The sequence below is a fragment of the Cherax quadricarinatus genome, unplaced genomic scaffold (assembly GCF_038502225.1).
Source record: "Cherax quadricarinatus isolate ZL_2023a unplaced genomic scaffold, ASM3850222v1 Contig602, whole genome shotgun sequence".
Lineage (NCBI taxonomy): Eukaryota > Metazoa > Arthropoda > Malacostraca > Decapoda > Parastacidae > Cherax > Cherax quadricarinatus.
In genome coordinates this window covers 51,293-63,347 of record NW_027195628.1, presented here as the reverse complement: position 1 = coordinate 63,347, position 12,055 = coordinate 51,293, and the positions used below count along the sequence as shown (strand labels likewise).

The 12,055-nt window shown below is 46.1% G+C and overlaps 1 non-coding gene across 1 annotated transcript; it reads left to right on the top strand.

Annotated features, from left to right (window-relative positions):
• Positions 1–7,831: 7,831 nt before the first annotated feature.
• Positions 7,832–7,992, top strand: LOC138851432 (U1 spliceosomal RNA). Its single transcript, XR_011391208.1, has one exon. It is a non-coding gene; the product is annotated as a U1 spliceosomal RNA (small nuclear RNA).
• The last annotated feature ends 4,063 nt before the right edge of the window (positions 7,993–12,055 follow it).

Sequence of the window (12,055 nt, the reverse complement as noted above, 5' to 3'; positions counted from 1 at the left end):
CATGTGGTGTTGAAGGTGCCAGGGAGAGCAGGCAGGCAGCCCCGCAGGTGGGTGTGAATGTGCAAGGAAGAGCAGGCATGCAGGCAGGAAGGCAGGTGGGGGTGAAGGTGCCAGGGAAAGCAGGCAGGCAGCCAGGCAAGTGGGGGTGAATGTTCCAGGGAAAGCAGGCAGGCAGACGGGCTGGGAGATGGTGTCGAAGGTGCCAGGGAGAACAGGAAGCCAGACAGGTGGGAGTGAAGGTACCAGGAAGAGCAGGCATGCAGGCAAGTGTAGGACAAGGTGCAAGGGAGAGCAGGCAGGCAGGCAGCTGAGGGTTAGGGTGCCAGGGAGCAGACAGGCAGGCAGGTAATGGTGAAGGTGCCAGGGAGAGCAGGCAGGAAGGCAGGTGAGGGTGAAGGTGACAGGGAGAGCATACAGTCAAGCAGGTAAGGATAAGGTACCAGGGGCAGCAGGCAGGCAGGTAAGGGTGAAGGTACCAGGGAGAGCAGGCAGGCAGGCAGGTAAGGGTGACGGTGCCAGGGGCAACAAGCAGGCAGGCAGGTGAGGGTGAAGGTGCCAGGGAGAGCAGACAGGCAGGCAGGTAAGGGTGAAATTACCAGGGAGAGCAGGCAGGCAGGCAGGTAAGGGTGAAGGTGCCAGGGAGAGCTGTCAGGCAGGCAGGTAGGTGGAGGTGAAGGTGCCAGGGAGAGCTGTCAGGCAGGCAGGTAGGTGGAGGTGAAGGTGCCATGGAGAGCTGGCAGGCAGGTGAGGGTGAATGTCCCTGGGAGAACATGCAGGTAAGTGACAGTGAAGGTGCCAGGGAGAGAAGGCAGGCAAGCAGGTGGGGGTGAGGGTGCCAAGGAGAGCAGGCAGGCAGGTGGGAGTGAACGTGCCAGGGAGGGCACGCAGCATGGTGGGGGTGGCGGTGCTAGGGAGAGCAGTCAGGCAGACAGGCAGGCAGGCAGAAGGGGTTGAAGGTGCCAGGAAGAGAAGGCAGGCAGGCAAGTGGGTGCTAAGGTGCCAGGGAGAGAAGGCCGGCAGGCAGGTGTGGTTGAAGGTGCCAGGGAGACCAGGCAGGCAGGCAGATTGGGGTGATGTTGCCAGTGAGAGCAGATGGCAGGCAGGCAGGTGGGAGTGACGCAGCCAGGGGAGAAGGTAGGCAGGTGACAGTGATGGTGAAGAGAGAGGTCGCAGACAGGTGGGAGTGAAAGTGCCACCGAGAGCAGACAGGCAGGCAGGCAGGCAGGCAGGTGGGGGTGAAGATGCCAGGGAGAGCTAGCAGGCAGTTGAGGTTGAAGATGCCAGGGAGAACATGCAGGCAGGCATCAGTGAAGGCGCCAAAGAAAGCATGCAGGCAAGCAGGTGCAGGTGAGGGTGGCAGGCAGAGCAGGCAGGCATATGGGAGTGAAGGAACAAGGTAGAGCAGGCAGGCATGTGGGAGTGAAGATGCCTGGGAGAGCAGGCAGGCAGGTGGGAGTGAAGGTGCCAGGGAGAGCAGGCAGGCAGATTGAGGTTAAGGTGCCAGGGAGAGCATGTAGGCAGGTGGGGGTGACGGTGCCAGTTAGAGCAGACAGGCAGGTGGGAGTGAAGGTGCCAGGGAGAGGAGCAGCAGGCAGGCAGGTGGGGGAGATGGTACCAGGAAAAAAAGGAAGGCACGCAGGTTTGGGTGAATTTGCCAGGGAGGTGGGGGTGAATGTGCTAGGGAGAGCAGGCAGGCAGTTGGGGGTTGTTATGCAGGGTTCTGCATGACATCGTAATGTACATATAGTGGAGAAGTGTGCCATAATACGTAGTATGAATGTTATAATTGAAGAGAATAATTTCATAATTCATAATGTGCATTTGAGGGCACTGTAAAGTACTCTAACTGTAATTATAAAGAAATCCTGCTAGGGATTTATTTTCCAAGGGTGTTTGGGTATGCGGGGTAGGTGTGGCTTGGGGCAGTCACGTGGAGTCAGCATGGTGGGGAGGCTGGCGTCGGAGATCCTGTGTATTTAAGCTAAGTTTGTAGTTGTGTACTCCTTTTGTTTAGCTAACCCAAGCCATAGGCTCTTCTATGGCTTACCTGTATGTTCACCCAGGCTCTGACATGGTCAGGATGCTGTGGGATGAGTGAGGAAAAAAGGAAATGGGGTTTGAAGTGGAGTAGTGACGGTCTGGCGCTGACTAAGCCTAGTGGTTATTGAGGCTGGACCTCCAGCCAGCTGTTTCTTGTGTACCCTAATTTGGGCGTTTAGGATTAAGGTGTTTCTAGAGTGTTTATATAATGTTATGTTGAATAAATAGATATATTTTCCTAACTGGGATTTTTGCCTAACCCTGTGTTAACCAACCCATTGAAGTAACACATACTGGTTTAGCGCTTTCTGTTTTGACTGGGATAGCCCTGGGTGGCCTGTTTATGCTTGAGATGTGTGTAACTTTTACCTTTGCCCTTAGACAAAGCTCAAGCCCCCAGGTATCCCACATTTCTGTGTAACATGGGGGCCTGTATATGGGAGATTATCAAATTTTCTGTGGTAATTCAAGTTTGCAACCTGGGAAGTCAATAATCATTGTTTACTGGGTTGGTCAGAGGAAACATTCACTATAACACTCACACTAAAATAATAATTTACCTTTGTTTGCAATATTGCTGGTTTTTAGGGTGTTATTATTAACTAATACCCTGTGCATAATTTAACTATGTGTGCAACTTTGCTGGTTTTTAGTGTGTTATTTACTAATACCCTGTGAATAATTTACCTTTCTGTGCCATATTGTTGATTTTTAGGGTGTTATTAATACCTGGTACAATCTTGCTGATTTTTAGGGGGTTATGTTTACCTAAGTTTCTGGGAATAATTTTCCTCTGCAGGTGCAGTAGCTCGATTTTTTCTGCCAGGATTTTCTTGTGTGCAATCCTGTTTAATTTTAGGGAGTCACATGACAATCACTCCTTGTGAATATACTACTTCAATGTATGTACTTTGCTATGTGCTTTATTATTTTATATCAGTAAGTTCTGTGGCTAATAGCAAGATTTGGTGCTATTGTTTCCCAAAATGGCTGACACTAGTGAAAATTCTGGGGATGACATGTATTTTGAAGGTGACATTGAATCAAATTCCCATGTTAGGGACCTGAATAAGGAAGTAGATATTTTACGAATGAAATTAGCCCTAGTTGCGGAAGAAAAGGAACGGTTAAGGATTGAGCGCACAAAGATCCAGGAACAGAGAGCCTTAGAGGAGCTTAGGGCTCAAGAAAGAGCTAAAGAGAGGCAGCTGCTTCTCACCCAGACACAGACACAAGGGTAGATGTTTTTCATTTGGATAAAGCTTTAAAATTTGTGCCCAAATTCCTAGAGAAAGACCCAGACCAGTTATTTCTGTTATTTGAAAGTACGGTCAAATCCCAAGTTTGGCCGGAAAAGGAATGGGCGACATTAGCAAGAACCCAATTAGTTAGTAAAGGGTTACAGGTCATTAGTTCCTTAGAAGGACCGGCCTTTTCTGATTATCATAAGCTAAAAGAGGCAGTTTTACTGGCTTATCAAATGTTGCCGGAAAGGTACCGGCAGAAGTTTAGAGGACTAAAATTTCAGTCAGGGCAGTCTTTGGTGGAATATGGTAAGGAGAAGATGTCACTTCTAAATAGGTGGTGTCGCTCAAAGGGGGTGGTAGGTAATTATGAAGGTGTAATTACCTTAATTTTGTTAGAGGATCTTTTGAGAAATGTTCCTCCTGACCTTAAGGCCTATCTTGAGGAGAAGGATCTTGATTATTTTAATAATGCTTTAGATGTGGGTGACAGATTTTTAGCTAACCAAAAATTTGGTAGTAGTTACCACCCCCCACATACTAATAATGGTAAGTTTTCTCCACCCACCAATAGGAATAAGAAATTTCAGAAGTTTAAGCCACCCATTTACCAGCCTAATAACCACCAGAGTTTTAATAAGCCTAATTTTCCAGTACCTACCCGAGAAAGTTTTAAGTCAGCTGTCACAGGTTCAGGACTACCGGGGACAGGTAGAAAGAGTCCAGTTCCCCAAGATCATGGGCCCCAGCCTATGTCAAGTGTGCAGGGGGCTTTTAAACCTTATCACTGTACATATTGCAATAAACAGGGCCACCTGCAGCCATATTGTCGAAAGATGCTTAGGGACCAGGCTGCAGAAGATGCTTCTCCAGTAAGTGCACCGATTACACATGATGTGGCTTGCATTGCAGTCCTGCCCCAAGGTATCCAAAGAAGACCAGCTGTCTTAGACCCTCGGATGAAGGTCTATTCAAGTAAGTCTACTGTGGCCTTACACCAAAATGAAGGTAGGGTCACGGGTGTTATGTCTTTGAGGGACACTTGTAGCACATACACCTTGCTTCGCAGGGGTGTATTGCCAGTGTCGGATGACACCTACACCGGATTGGACATTTTTCTTAAAGGGATAACTGGAGTCCCTGTCAGGACTCCAGTGCACAGGTTATGGATAGAGTCTGAGTACCAGTCTGGGTACCTACCTGTAGGTATTGCAGAAGATGTACCTTTTGCAGGAGTTGACCTTCTACTAGGCAACAATGTTGTGAGACTCCTCAAAAGTGAGGAATGTTTGGTTTTGCAGGACCCTGCTTTACAAGGTGGTAATGACCCAATTAGAGCGACGGTGCCTGAAAATTTTTCAGTGGGTTCTAGGACTAAACAGGGGAACAGGGCAGGAGCTGTGCCTCCCTGTGACACTTATGCACACTGTGGTGATGGTTTGGGTCTGGGGAGCCTGTTCATTGAGTCTGACCTGCAGGAGACTCGGAGCAGTGCTGAACCGGCTCAACCGGAACTCGGTTGGAGATGTGGTCTTGGTGCTGATGTGGGAAAGAATCCCCTGACTCTGCAGCAGCTGCGTGAGGCCCAGGAAGGTTGTGACCTAAATGCTATTCATTTATCAGCTGTTGCAGAGGATGCGGTTCCAAAATTTACCAAGTGTTTATTTTGCAGAGTTGATCAAATGAGCAAGACTCTTTTTAAGAGGACCTGTGCTTACGTGGCTGCAGCAGAACTATTAAAGTGTCTTTGTCAGTATTTTTTACAGATTCTGAAGGAACGGCATTTCAGTGTTAAGACGGGAGAGCTAAATAATCAATGTTTATTAATAAATTCCTTTTCTAACAGGTTACCAGAGTCTATACCCTTTCTGAATAATTTTGTGTGTTTTGAGATTTCTGGTGAAACATTTTTGTCTCTTAGGCTTTTCACAAATCACCCAGAAGTCATATTTTATGAAATGTCATGTAGTTTTGAGAGGCCTACTTGAAGTTAAATTTACCAATGTATATCCTAGGAGTCAAAGAAAAGCACCATGGTTTTCCCAGTCTCTCAGGGCAATGCATGTTTGTTTTACCCAGTACCAGAAGGACTGGGAGGAGGGAATTTCCCTCCTTTTCATTACCGTGTGGGGAAGCACTCTGGAATCATTAAGTCATTGGCTACGTGAGGATGGTGATGTTTCCCCCGCGGTGCTTTTTCTCAGTTTCAGAAACTGCTTGGCTAAGATGAGGTAATGGCACTAGTGCACCAGCCTGCCAGTCCACCCAGGATGACATGGGACCATGAGGTGGTGCTACATATTCTGGAAGCTGGAGAGATGGGATTGGCATTGGAGCCGGGTCCTGGGAAGGCTATGATGGAACTGTGTGGTGGCTTCAAAATGATGGTGGATAAGGTCCCTGAGAAAGATAATGTAAGCAGGAAAATTGTAAGAGATTGTGGAAAACTTGGATCTTCTGAAAGGCGGGTTGTAGTGTTGGCTCAGCCATGGTGCACCTTAGTGAAAGGGTTTTGGGATGCTGAAAAATGGGGCCATGTTAACCCCCGTGAGGTAGAGGTTTTGAAATTTGTGCAATGTCAGCAGGCCTGGCATGATGTAAGCTGGGGTGAAATAGGTTCCTTGAAGGAAGTGAAGTGTTTATTTCTAGAGACTGTGTTTGTATCCAGCGAGAGTCAGTGGACATTGTCTTTTACTGGTCTCACACTAGGTGATACCTTGAAAACGTGCACTGACTGCCGCCAGGTACATTTAAGAAATAAGGTTTTGTCTCCTCTTTATGAACTACATGCAAAGTGTATGAATGAACCGTGGTGGGTCATCTGATTCCCATGACCATGTGTGCCAAGGACACACCCATATTTGTAACTTTAATATCTCTGTACATGAACCTTTTGTATGCCATTAACCCTCAAGATCTTTTATGTGTAGTCCTGAGTTACCCACCCCAAGTTTTGCAAAATGATACAGAGGTTGGGTCAGTCTTGTTGTAGGGTAGAGCAGGAGAAGTAATGCCACTCGGCTGCTTCTCAGCAAAAAGTAACAGGCACCAAAGAAGTTATACTACCATAGAAAAGGAGGCTCTTGCTTTAGTGTTGGCAGTGCAACATTTTTAGGTCTATATATCATCATCAGTTCACCCTATAACTGTGTATAGTGACCATAATCCTTAATGGTTCCTTCACTTAATGAGGAACCACAATCTGAGACTTATGAGGTGGGCCTTGTTTCTCCAACCTCTTAATCTTGTGATTCATTATGTGAAGGGAGCGGAGAATGTGGTTGCTAATACCTTGTCTCGTGTTTAAAGTGCACGATGTAGTGTATAGATCACTTATCAATTCTTATTTTGCAGTGATTTGCGGTAGACAAGTAGATGGAACCCTAGACCACCCAAGGGAGAAGGGCAGGGTGAGCTGGAGCTGGAGGTATCGGGATTCCCTAGTGTGTGTGTGTTTTGGGGGGTAGTCAAATAAAGTGCCATGCCTAGATAAGGTATGCTACGTTTTTTAGGTGTTGGCTGGAATGCCTCGCCTCTGTTTTATGTTGGTATAGGGAATGTTGGACCTAACGTTTTAGTGAATGTGAGGCTGGCGGTGATGCCCTCCACTGTTTGGGTCATGTCTCTTGATCCGAGGTGTTTTGGCTCTCCAGGACTCTTCAATTTTTCCTTTTTGGATCACCGCTGGGTGACATGTAGGTGACGGCCTGGGAGGTCCACCTTTTAGAGGTCTTCAGTGATGACTCCAGGGTTTTACGGCCACAGTCCCACCAACAAGATTTATGTGACTATCCACCCGTTGTTTTTGGGGCCTGATATTTTTCCCTCTCCTGTGCTCTCCTGATTCTTGCAGAGGTGTGTCATGGGGAACCAGTTTTGTTAAACACAAAAATTGCTGTGAGATGGGAGTGATAATGTGATGTTGCTTTCTAAGTAGAATTTAACATGAAAAATCTGTTTTCCTTTTCTTTGAACTCCTGGAAAATCTACTTACTGTTTAAAAGTTTTTTTTGGTGGCACCTACAGTTTGGTCTGCCTTGCAACATACTGAACTTTGGTGTTACTTCATAAAATGGCATTCCTCAGGGGCACTTTTGAACAAAGTTAACTTGCTCGTTTATAAGTTTGCTTGATGTAATTTAGGTAAACTGCATCAACGCCAGTGCCTGGCTAGCGCTGTGTTGTGATGGTGCCTTTTCCTAACACAGTTGTCTAAGAGTGTGGCTGTGGGCTCGTCTGGCATAGAACTTGATCACTTTTATGTTCGGTGAGTTTCACATGTCTGCAATCTAGTACCAAAAGACCGTGATTGTATGGTGGTCATTCCCCAGTTATCATTTTGCCCGTTGCCTCAGACCTTAATGTGGGGTTTATTTTCTTTTTTTTTTTCCTTTTGCTTAGCGGTGTCCATAGGGACCCTGCTAGCAGAGTGAGACCTATGGTCTGGGGGTGGGGGTGTTATGTAGGGTTCTGCATGACATCGTAATGTACATATAGTGGAGAAATGTGCCATAATACGTAGTATGAATGTTATAATTGTAGAGAGCATACTTACCTGGCACAGGAGATACCATGATCATGAAGGCGGTTTTCCCAGGGTGAGGCTCACCATTGCACTCCTGTGGTGCTGACCCCTGCGATTAACCCAAATGTGGTTAACTCGAGTGCGAAATTTTTCATTCGCTGCCTGACCTCGGTGGAGTGCGGTTGTGCACGGCACCCCTCTGCTGTTTTCAGGCGAGCTACCTCAGTTCGTCACAACCATTGAGAAGTGAGGACGTGCGCTGCTCATTTACCAACATGGCGCTGCAGAGCTACAGGCGCATCAACACTGTTTGCATTGAGTTGACCCGTGGGGCTGTCACTGGAGCCACGATGGACTTGTTACTACCGGCGATTATCCGTGATACCTACGGTATCGCTAATGAAGAGATATGTGGTGTAGCACTTAATGGGACGACACGGATCTTCGTTAAAATGACGTCAGCAAATGTTTATGAAGCGGTGGTGGATAAGTATCAAGAGACCATTATAGCCATCAATTCAGCTGTATAAGTACGTCTACATGATGTATCACGACACTACACATGGGTTAAAATAAGGAATGTGCCTTTTGAGGCGAATGAATTTGTTATAAAAGATGAACTACGTAATTATGGTACGGTTCATATGGCCTCTGCAGGTCGGTGGGCAGCTGGACCTTATGCTGGAAGTTTGGAGGGAACATATTCAGTCAAAATGACCTTACGCCATCCCATACCGTACTATATTATGTTGCAAGCATTTCGAACTCAAGTATATGTAACATATGCGGGGCAACGTCGTACGTGTCGGCTGTGTGGATCGTATGACCACATAGCGGCACAGTGTGGTAAGCGTCGTGGGAATCTCCAAATATCGCAACAGCAACAACCGGAAGAGGTCGAGGAAGTGGAGGGACGAGAACAGTCTTATGCTCACCCGTCTCGACAACGGACATCTTGGAGTGAAAAGGTAGAAAAAGCGCAGGAGAATGCTTTGGAGGATGCAAAACAGCGAGAAGAATCACCATCACTGGATATAAATAAAGTATTTGAAGAGACTCTGCCCACTATGGGGGACGAGGATGTAGCGGCGTCTTTAGTGAAGGCACTGGATGTATTGTTAGACGAGTCGATCGTCAACCGTGTGGAGGAACCAGGTGCAAATTTGGGATCGGTTGAGCATTACGGTGAGGCGACGGATGAAAGCATTGAGTCTGGGGTGTCGCATGGTATGATGGTAAATATAGCAGAAGTGGAGGTGCATCATGATAGTACTAAAGAAATCCCAATGCAGGTGGAGGGTAGGACGCGAAAGCGAACTGCGACCCCACCAGACTCAGACGACGTGCTTACTCCTGCCCAAAGGCCAGGGAAAAAGTCTTGGGCGGATGTACAAAGGAAAGGGAACAGTGAATCCACGAAAAAAGAGTTTATCAAGGTGATTCCCAAAAAAGGGGAGAGGGATAGAGGTGTAAAATGTATAAGTGAAAAGTCTATACCTAGAACCAAAGGAAAATCCCATTAATTGACTTTAAGGTTTTGACAATAAATATTAACGGTTTGAGATCGGAGCGGAAGCGAAAGTGGTTTAATGAATTTTTGGTGCGTCTAGATGTGGATGTGGTATTTATCCAAGAACACAATTACAGAATTGGATATGAGTTAGAATTAGATGGTTACGATGTGTATATGGAATATGCGACGAGGTTAAAAGGAGGCGTCGCCATTCTGGTAAAGGAAAATAGCCCGTTTGTAGTACGCCATAGTGAAAGGGGGGAGGGGAGAGTGATTAGAGTGGATGGTTTATGGGGTAGAGTACATATAAGTTTTGTAGGTGTATATGGGCCGGCTGAGGGAGATGTACGACTTAAAACTCATTTTGTACAAGATGTATTAGTATATCATCTACGTAGTTTACCAAATGTAGCGATAATAGGGGGAGACTGGAATTGTGTAATACAACGAAAAGATGTGGAGCCTCGAGGAGCGGGTTGTTGCTTGGGGTTCCTGGGAGATTTATTGACGAGTGTGGGTTTAATGAATGTGTGTGGGGGAGGTGGCAATGTGGAGCATACTTTCATTAGACGAGATTATGTGGCGAGATTAGATAGAATGTACGTGTCTAGTGCGGTTACAGTGCGGAGAGTGAGTGTGATAAATGTGGTTTTTTCGGATCATAGAGGAGTTGTAATGGATGTAGATATTGAGGGTGTGCCTAGAAGGGGTCTGTCATTTTGGAAATTAAATGTAAAGTTATTGAAGAGAGAGGAAAGTCGTTTGTCTTTTGGGCATATGTGGGAACGCCTTGTGGTTGAAGCACCTGGAGATGTGGCTTTGGTTAATTGGTGGGAAATGATAGCCAAAAAGCGAATTAAGGAATTTTATATTAGTCAGGGAGTGAGATATAATCAGTTACAGTATGGTTTCCAACGATATTTAGAGGGGCAGTTGCGCGACTGCTATGTACAAGCGAATGCTAATTATCCTGTTACAGAAATTGAACGAATTAAGGAGCAACTACGAAATTTACAAAACGAAAGGTTTGATGGGGAAAGGCTTAAGGGTGGAATCGAAGAGGTTTTGTGGGGAGATCGGCCGTCGGCGTGTGTGTTGAGGAATCAACACAGACGTCGCAAAGCAATGGAGTTAATGGGGTTGAATGTCCAGGTAGGTATGCAGGGGTATAGAGTGAATCAGGTGTTGACGACGACGGAGGGTATGAGTGGGTATATTGATGCTTGGGTTAAATTGAAAACGCAAAGTGTTGGAATAAGTGAAATTGCATTGCAGTCAATCGGTAGGTTTGTGCGTTGTGAGCTGGAGGAGCATGATCGTTTGATGTTGGGAGGGCCGATAACGGAGTGTGAGACTTGGGAGGCTTTATCTGGGGCGCAATTGGGTAAGGCGCCAGGAATAGATGGGTTGCCCAGCGACTTTTATATTCAAAATTGGAACGTTTTAAAGGGGTTTTTGGTACGTTTATTCAATATCATGAAGCGGGATGGGGTTTTAGGGGAACAACAAAGGTTGGCTGTGGTCGTCCTAGTTCCTAAAGGCGAGCCATTAACGGTTAAAGATTATCGTGCAATCTCGTTATTATGTGGGGACTATAAAATTTTTGGAAGGATCTTGGCCAACAGAATAAAAAAAGTCCTGGGCAAAGTGATTGAAAAAGGACAATATGGGGTGCCAGGCAGGTCTATGTATGAAGGTCACGGTATGATTAGAAGTTTTATTGAAGAAAGAGTAAGATTGGGAGGGGGGGGTATTGGCTATAGATTGGGAGGCGGCATATGATAGTGTGGAACGGGAGACGTTATGGAAGATAATGAGATGGCAGGGGTTTGGGGCAGAAATTATATCATGGGCCAAATTAATGTATAAAGAGGCATCTTTGCGTGTGCAGGTGAATGGGAGGTTGGGAGATCGGATTCAGATGGGAAGGGGTTTGCGTCAAGGTTCTCCCCTTTCACAAATTTGTTTTGCTTGTTTTCAAGATCCCTTTTATAGAGGGATAAGGGTTTTATTGGAAGCAAATGGGATGGGTAATGTAAGGGGTGGGGGAGCGGGCATTGTTGGATATGTCGACGACACGACGATTTTGGTGAGAGGAAACATGGATTTGATTCGGGTAGAAAAGTTAGTGAAAGTTTTTGAAAAGGCTACTGGCATGACGATCAACATGGGGAAAACAAAGTATATGAATCTTGGAAAAGGGTCGCTTGAGGAAGGAATGGTAGCTGAAAGGTGGGAAATGGTGGACCAAATAAAGATATGTGGGATCGTTTATGTAAATGATATCAAGTCAGCACAACAAATAAATTCCGTGCGTATCGTTGATAGTGTTCTGAAGCGTCTTAGTGGGTTAAGAGCTGCTAATTTAAGTTTGCAACAAAGGGTAATAACAACGAATGTGCTATTATATAGTAAACTATGGCATGTTACGGTAATATTTCCGATACTTCGTTGTGAATTAAAAAGGTTACAAAAAAGTGTTTTTAGATTCATTTGGGGAACAGGGAGCGAATGGTTAAGTAGAGCGGTTGTCACACTCCCGGTTGGCCGTGGAGGGCTGGGTCTTATAGATGTCGAAAAGAGGATAATAAGTATGTATTTAAAACATAGTTATAAGCGGGAGGGAGGGGCGAAAGAAGACGGTCTTCATAGGATACATCAGGATATGCGACGGTGGTGGGGGGGGTCGGGAGTTCATGATAGGTGAGGCAATGTTACGGGTCTTCATAAACG